We start from the raw sequence: 7,262 nt of genomic DNA on the forward strand, positions 1-7,262 counted from the left end.
CATAATATAGTGTATTACTGCTGTTCAACAGGGCTGTGAATTACATTGCTGAAATGCTTTTCATATTGCCATTCTTTAATCTTAATTCAGGATTTGTAAAATTGGAACTGACAACATTATACAATAGATAAAATCAATAAAATTCATGTTGTGTGTTATTTTTCCTCTTACAAAATCACTTTATATAGGTAACTTAAAGGGGAAATCTATATGAGCTCATGGTTCCATGTATTGTGGTTGGGAAGGAATTCAGGATAGCTCAGTTTATATCACAGTGGATTGGGATAGAGATCAAAAGAGAAAGTGGCTAAGATACATTTCCAGTGACCAACCTTTTCTAGTTGTTTCAGATTTCCTCGAGTCTCCTTAATCTCCCCAAATGACATCACCGAGTCCCAAACATTTAAAACATGAGCACAGAGGGAAAATTTCAGATTCAAGCCACAACATTCTGTCAGTGGACCAAAATGGTATGGCTATCTCATAATGCAAGATGGATTTACCCCGTTTATAAAAAGTCCCCAAGCTGTATCGGTTCTCACATTTTCCCCAAGTCTAAGTCCAAAGTGTCTGTGTCTGCAAACAGACTCCTAGCTGTGATCCCTTGTAAAATAAAATTAATAAAAAAACCCCAAAATTTTGTATATCTGAGATAAAATACCAGAGATCAAACCTCTTTAAAGAGGAGTTGGGAACATGGATAGGAGGGACTGGGCCAAACCAAGACTGAAACCCAGCAGGGCAATTTCCATGTTGAGCATCAGGGCACATGTTGGTGTCATCTGCACTCCAATGGATGTGGGCAGCCTCATCCCTGTGGCCTCTCTCTTAGACTAGCTTCATTCATTCTGCATTCTGTACCTTTGCTCAGAAAACATTTCTCTTTTTTTTTAATGAATCTTTTTTTAAAAAAAGATTTATTTATTTATTATGTATACAACATGTATGACTGTAGGCCAGAAGAGGGTACCAGATCTCGTTACAGATGGTTGTGAGCCACCATGTGGTTGCTGGGAATTGAACTCAGGACCTCTGGAAGATCAGTCAGTGCTCTTCACCTCTAGAGCCATCTCTCCGGTCCCCAGAAAACATTTCTTGATCCCAGCATCTTCAACATTGACGTTTTGAAGCATTAACCCTTGCTTTCCTTGTGATAGGGTCTCATGATGTATCCCTAGATGGCCTGAAACTTGCTATGTAGACCAGGTTGGTCTCAAAAGTGCAGACATCTACCCGGCTCTGCCTCCCAAGTGCCGGGATTAGTGCTTTCCTCACAAGGCTCGGTGTTTAGCTGCATTCTTGCAGTGTCATTCACTGCCCTCTTCTGTAGTCAGTTTGACCTTGATGCGCATTGCCTGGGTTCTAAGCCCTTTCTCAAAAATCCCAGTGGGGGTTGTAGTGGCCCTGCATACCTGCAAAACTAGCACCACATGAAGGATGTCATTGTCAACCACCAGCTGGAGTAGTAGGATTCACTCTTGGGGTATTGTTATAGCAACTTCTAAGTGCGTAGGAACCTGAACCCAGGAAAAGACTTCTTTGGGTGATCTTGTGGTAGCAGGGTACCCAAGTGGCACTCTCTTCTCACAGAAAAGACTTTCAAATGAATTTACATTGTGAGATCCTGGGTCCTAAGGTAGGTGGAATCTGGTCAGTTTCCTATTTTCCCATGCAAAGTACTTGGCTCTTCTTCAACAGGTACAAATTACCTTAACAATAAAATTTTCATGTCTGTGACTTTTCATTTGAACCTTTTCTGGCCAGGAACCATGTTTTGCAAATCATTATACTCTGTTTTTTCTTCCTAATTCTCACTGTCCACCTGACTAAAAGCGGTTGTCATTAATCATGCCATATTTGTATGTTACCCTGTCTTAAAATTTCCTCTGGCAAATTTAATTGGTCCAACATCTTTAAACTCAGCCCCTCACAAAGTTTTACAATGTGAACAAGATATGTACAAACTCTTTCCCAGTCGTTAAGATAAATGGCCTTTGGTCCAATTCCTGATGAAATTCTTTTCCCATCTGAAATCTCATGAGCAATCTTTACTACAGATATTCTGATTATATTATTTACTTTTCTGTTACTGTGATAACATACCACAAGCAAGGCAATTTATAGAAGGAAGAGTTTATTTGCACTTACATTTTCAGATGAATAAGATTCCACCAAGGTAAGGAAGCTTGGTGGCAAGCAGATATGGCAGCCAGAGCAGGAAGCTGAGGAATCATCCTCAACCTCAGTCCTAAAGCAGAGAGATTGAACTGGAAGCAGTGTCAGGCTATGACCTTCAAAGCCCACCCCCTGGTGACATACTTCCTCCAGCAAAGCTGCACCACCTTCCCCAAATGGTATCACCAACTGGGAACCAAGTATTCAAATGCTCCAGCCTACGGGGGATGTTTTGTATTTAAACCACCACATTGGTCTTCTGAGCTCCTGGCAAAGTCATCTATTAAACATTCTAGGGTTTCATCTATTAAGCATTCCAGACCACAGTTTTAAATTCTTCCAAATGCCTTCTACAAACTAGTTCAAAGGGCCTAAAAGCCTCATGGTCAGGCTTAGTTGCAACAACCACACTTTTCTGGTACCAATTTCCTTTATTGGTCCTTGTCTTGGTTACTGTTACATTGCTGTGAGAAAATGCCATTGTAAGGGGATGAAGGAAGGAAGAATTTATTTGGGGCTTATGGTTCCAGAGGGATGAACGTTCATCATCAACAGGGTGGGGAAGTGAAGTAGCAATCAGGCATCGCAACTGGAACTGATCACTAAGGGCTTACATCTATCCGCAAACAGGAAGCAGGGAGTGCCGACTCAAAATGGCACACATAGTATACTTCCTCCAGCAAGGTCACACTTTCTAGCTCACATTCCTAGCTCGAACCACACTTCCCCAAGCAGCACTGACTGGGGACCAAGCACTCAAATGCCAGAGACTACCAGGGACATTTATCATTCAAACCACTGTACTACAGAACACATATGTACACACTCCCTTCTCCATCACTGTGGACAACTTAACTTGATACAGATAACTTACAAGGATAAAGATTTTGGCTAACAGTTTTTAATAATTCAGTCTTTCATGATGTGGAAAGTATGGTAAAGCAGTCTAGCTCATGCCATGGAAGGCTGGAAGCAGGAAGAAGCCAGGGATAATACCCTCCAGAGGTTCCCTCCTTAGTCACCTGCTTCTTCCAGCTAGCCTCTACCACCTGAAGTTTCCATCATGCCCCAACATAGCACCACAAACTAGAGAACAATCATTCAAGACATGACCTGTTGAGGACATTGCCTTTTCAATCAACAGCACTGTGTAAAGATTATCACTCTGCTACATCCCCATGACTTCATTAAGATAACGTGTACACAAAAGATGGATGTGTGTGTTTATATCAATCCACATGCTTTAGCATGGTTGCATGTGTATACATGCTAGGTTATATGTATAGGTGGTTGGTTATGAGTTCTCATTCTCCATGCATGTATTCATATGTAAGGTTATATGTGCTTACATGTGCATGCAAATGCTTTAGGACCCTGAAAGCATCATCCAGGCTGGGAGCAACAGTAGCAGAGAGAGGTTCTAATGAATATCTCTTCTCTAGTTGGGTTGAAGAGGCCAGCACCCAGGTACCTGGGGTCTATTGCTTGAGAATAGGAAGTCCCTGCATCAGGACACAGAGATTGGTAAGCAACAATCTAGGCTGATTATTGGTTTGGTATTATAATTGGGTAGATTGTACAGTGAATAATTACCAGGTTATTCCTTTTTTAAAAAAATTTATGTGTGGTGATATTTTATTTGAGCTTTAACAAATAAATCTTGCCTGAAGATCAGAGTGTGGAGCTAGCCACTAGAGGCCAGGCAGTGATGGCATACACTTTTAGTCCCAGCACTCGGGAGGAGGAAACAGGAAGTGATATGGCTGGGCAGAGAGAGGAAGTGATAGGGTGGAGTGGAGACAGGAGCTCTGCCTTTTCAGGCGGAGGATTCTGTAGAGGTAAGAAGTCTTTCTAGTGGCTGGCTGCTCTGCTTCTCTGATCTTTCAGTATTGACTCTGATATCTGGCTCCAGGTTTTATTTTTATTATTATTATTATTATTATTATTATTATTATTATTATTATTATTGGTTTTTCGAGACAGGGTTTCTCTGTAGCTTTGAAGCCCATCCTGGAACTCGCTTTGTAGACCAGGCTGGCCTTGAACTCACAGAGATCCACCTGCCTCTGCCTCCCGAGTGCTGGGATTACAGGCGTGTGCCACCACCGCCCAGCCAGGTTTTTATTATTAAGACCAATTAGAATTTGTGATAAATTTGGCGTCCAACTTGTAGGGCACAAATTCACTAAAAAGTTGCTTACCTGTGGCCTTGCAGCCACCTGTGTGCAGCCGGAGTCACTACCCCGGTGGCTAAGTTTATGTTGCACCCTATCTTCAGCAAACTCCACAGGCTTTTGGGCTCCCAAAACCGCAGGAGTTAGCCGCTTTTTCAGTTCACCCATGCAGATGGCTGGCTCTTTGGCTGCTTCTCTCCCGGTGGGTTGTGGGCTCTTTCTGGACCTCCTCTTCGGGCTGCTGCCACACTGGGTAGCTGCCTTGAAACCAGTTCGAGCTTCTACTGTTCTACACAGAAGCAGCCGGCCTCACGTCTGAATTGTCGTCGGCGGCAGATTTGGTGAGAGAATTGGGAATTCTTAAAGGGAGGAATTAGTTAAAAGAGGGAGTTTTTTTTCCACATTGAACAATGGGAAACACTATTACAATGGAGGGAGTTAGGTCTCTGTATGATCACATGCTGGATGGTTTGAAAGTGGGGCAATTAAATGAGAGCATAATTAATTTGGATGGGATTTATGTAATGTCAATTGTAAATATTATCTATTTGATTGTTTTTGTTTTATCATTTAAAAAGTTGGTTAATATGAGTGCCAAGACAAAAGTTTTAGAAAAACTTATTAAAACAGATCATAGAGATATTCAGACCCAGACAGAGGAATTTAAAGGAGAACCAATCTCAGCATTGTATTATAAGGTTACAGAGAAACAGCCTAAAGCTTTCAAACAGCTAACCTCAGTTTATGAAGTAACCTTACAGAAATTGCCAAATGATAGATAGCCACAAGTCTGTGAATAGACTTCTGTGCAAATGTTAGATTTAAGGAGATTCAAGGAAGTAATACTCTCATATGGCCTGCATTTACCTTTTGTGAAGCAGATGTTAAACTCATCGTCAACTTGTAATAGAATTATCCCTCAAGACTGGAGAGATTTGTTTACAGCAGTCTTGTAGGCTGGGCCTCAATTACAATAGAGGACCTGGTGGAAAGATGAGGCTAAGACCAATGAACAATGAGGTAGGGCTAGAGGTATGGAAATCTCCCAAGACCAACTTCTTGGGGAGAGAGAGTATGCTAATATAGAAAGACAATCTCTATGTGATGACCACGCCCTGGCTTTATGCCATGCAGCAGCCTTGAATGCTTGGGACAGAACTGAAGAAGTAGGAAAGAAAATGGAATCATTTACATAATAAAGTTATGCAGGGCCCAAAAGAAACCTTCACTGATTTCTTTCAAAGACTGACTTCAGCAGTAAATAGAATGATACCAAATTCAGAAGCTAGTAATAATAATTGAACCTCTGGCTTTTGAAAATGCTAATGCTCAATGCAAAAGGGAAATTAGGCCATTAAAGGCAAGGTCAGCACACTTGGAGGAATGGATCTGAGATACAATCAATATCGAATCTTATAACCATGATGATGCTTAGATATGGGAGGTGATTTCCAGAGGTTTGAAGAAAAATTGAAATGTCAAGTGTTTCAATTTCATTAAACAAGGCCACCTAAAAAGGAATTGTAAACAGGGCGTTCCTAGAAACAATATTTTTTATAGGGCATTCCTAGAAACTATTTTTTCTAAGAAGAATCCCAACAGAAAGCCCCTCCCTCCTGGATTATCCAGAAGGTGTAGCAAAGGCAGACATTGGACCAATGAATGTAGATCAACAAGGGACAGACAAGGAAAACCTGTCTGTACAGATCTACAGACCTCTATGGTTAAGTAGTGGCTGTCTCCACCCTCTGATCTTCAGGCAAGCTTTGTTTGTTAGAGCACAAAATATCACTGCATTTTCCCCTTTTTGTCTAAAATAAAAAAAAGGTTATCAGAAAAACTATATATAATAAGTATAATAACTATATACAAATATATACAAGCAAAAATTATATTAACAATGTCTAGTCCATTAACATTTAAAAAATTCAGAGAGAAAAGAAAGAAAAAAAGAGAAAAAAAAAGAGAAAAAATTCAGAGAAAATACTCCATTATCTATCCTATCTTGGTGAGTCCAAAGAATTGTACCTAATTCACCTTCTATCCTAATTTATATTACCAACCTAAAACTATGTTTTGATGTCTCTCAGCCCTATAGACTTTACACCTCTTTAGTGAGTTTCTTTTTTGAATTTGTTAACAAGGAAAACTAACCGTAACTACCTAGTCTTCAACTCCATCAGAAATCCCAGAAGGAAATAATATTACCTGACTAAGCAAAAGTGGAAGCAAGCAAATTCCAAAAAAATTGTGAGAAATGACAGAAACAGCTGTCTGCCTGGACAATCACCTAAGGTTCCTCTGTAATGCTGGGGCATCCATCTTCAGCCTACAGGCCTAGAGTATCTGACAGACTTTTCTGTGAAGCAGGATATTCTGGAGGACTGTCCTACCTTGTCTTGGCAAAATTCAGCCGTCACTTTCTTTTGTGTCCTGCTTATCCAATTTGGACAGCATTCTATCAGCAACTGAGGAAAGGGCAGTTTCTTGCCCAGTGGTAACTTCTTCCACAAAGAAAATAAACTCCACATGGAGTTTCTTCATTGCCCATCATGTTCTCTGAAGTTGAATGGCATCATGCTGCTACCTGTAGCAGCCTTAGGTAAAGTTGGGATATGAGACCCAAGCAGGAGCTTGGCTCCACTGCTCCGTGACAGCCTCCATAAAAATCAGCTAAAAAGTAGGCCTGAGTTTCTGTTTACTGCCGGGCAACACCAGATCCAGGAAAAGCCTTATGCTAACACCACCCAGGGAATGCCAGAATCTAAGGGGAACTACCTGACATTCCAAACATTCTAACCATTAGATAAGATTAGATGAGTTCACCAGATGCCTGAGGCCAGCACACATCTATTCCCCTTTAGTAAAGACACCCCTTGACAAATGTCAGCCAATCAGGATCCTGAGCCCTGA

Source organism: Onychomys torridus, chromosome 22 (assembly GCF_903995425.1).
Source record: "Onychomys torridus chromosome 22, mOncTor1.1, whole genome shotgun sequence".
NCBI lineage: Eukaryota > Metazoa > Chordata > Mammalia > Rodentia > Cricetidae > Onychomys > Onychomys torridus.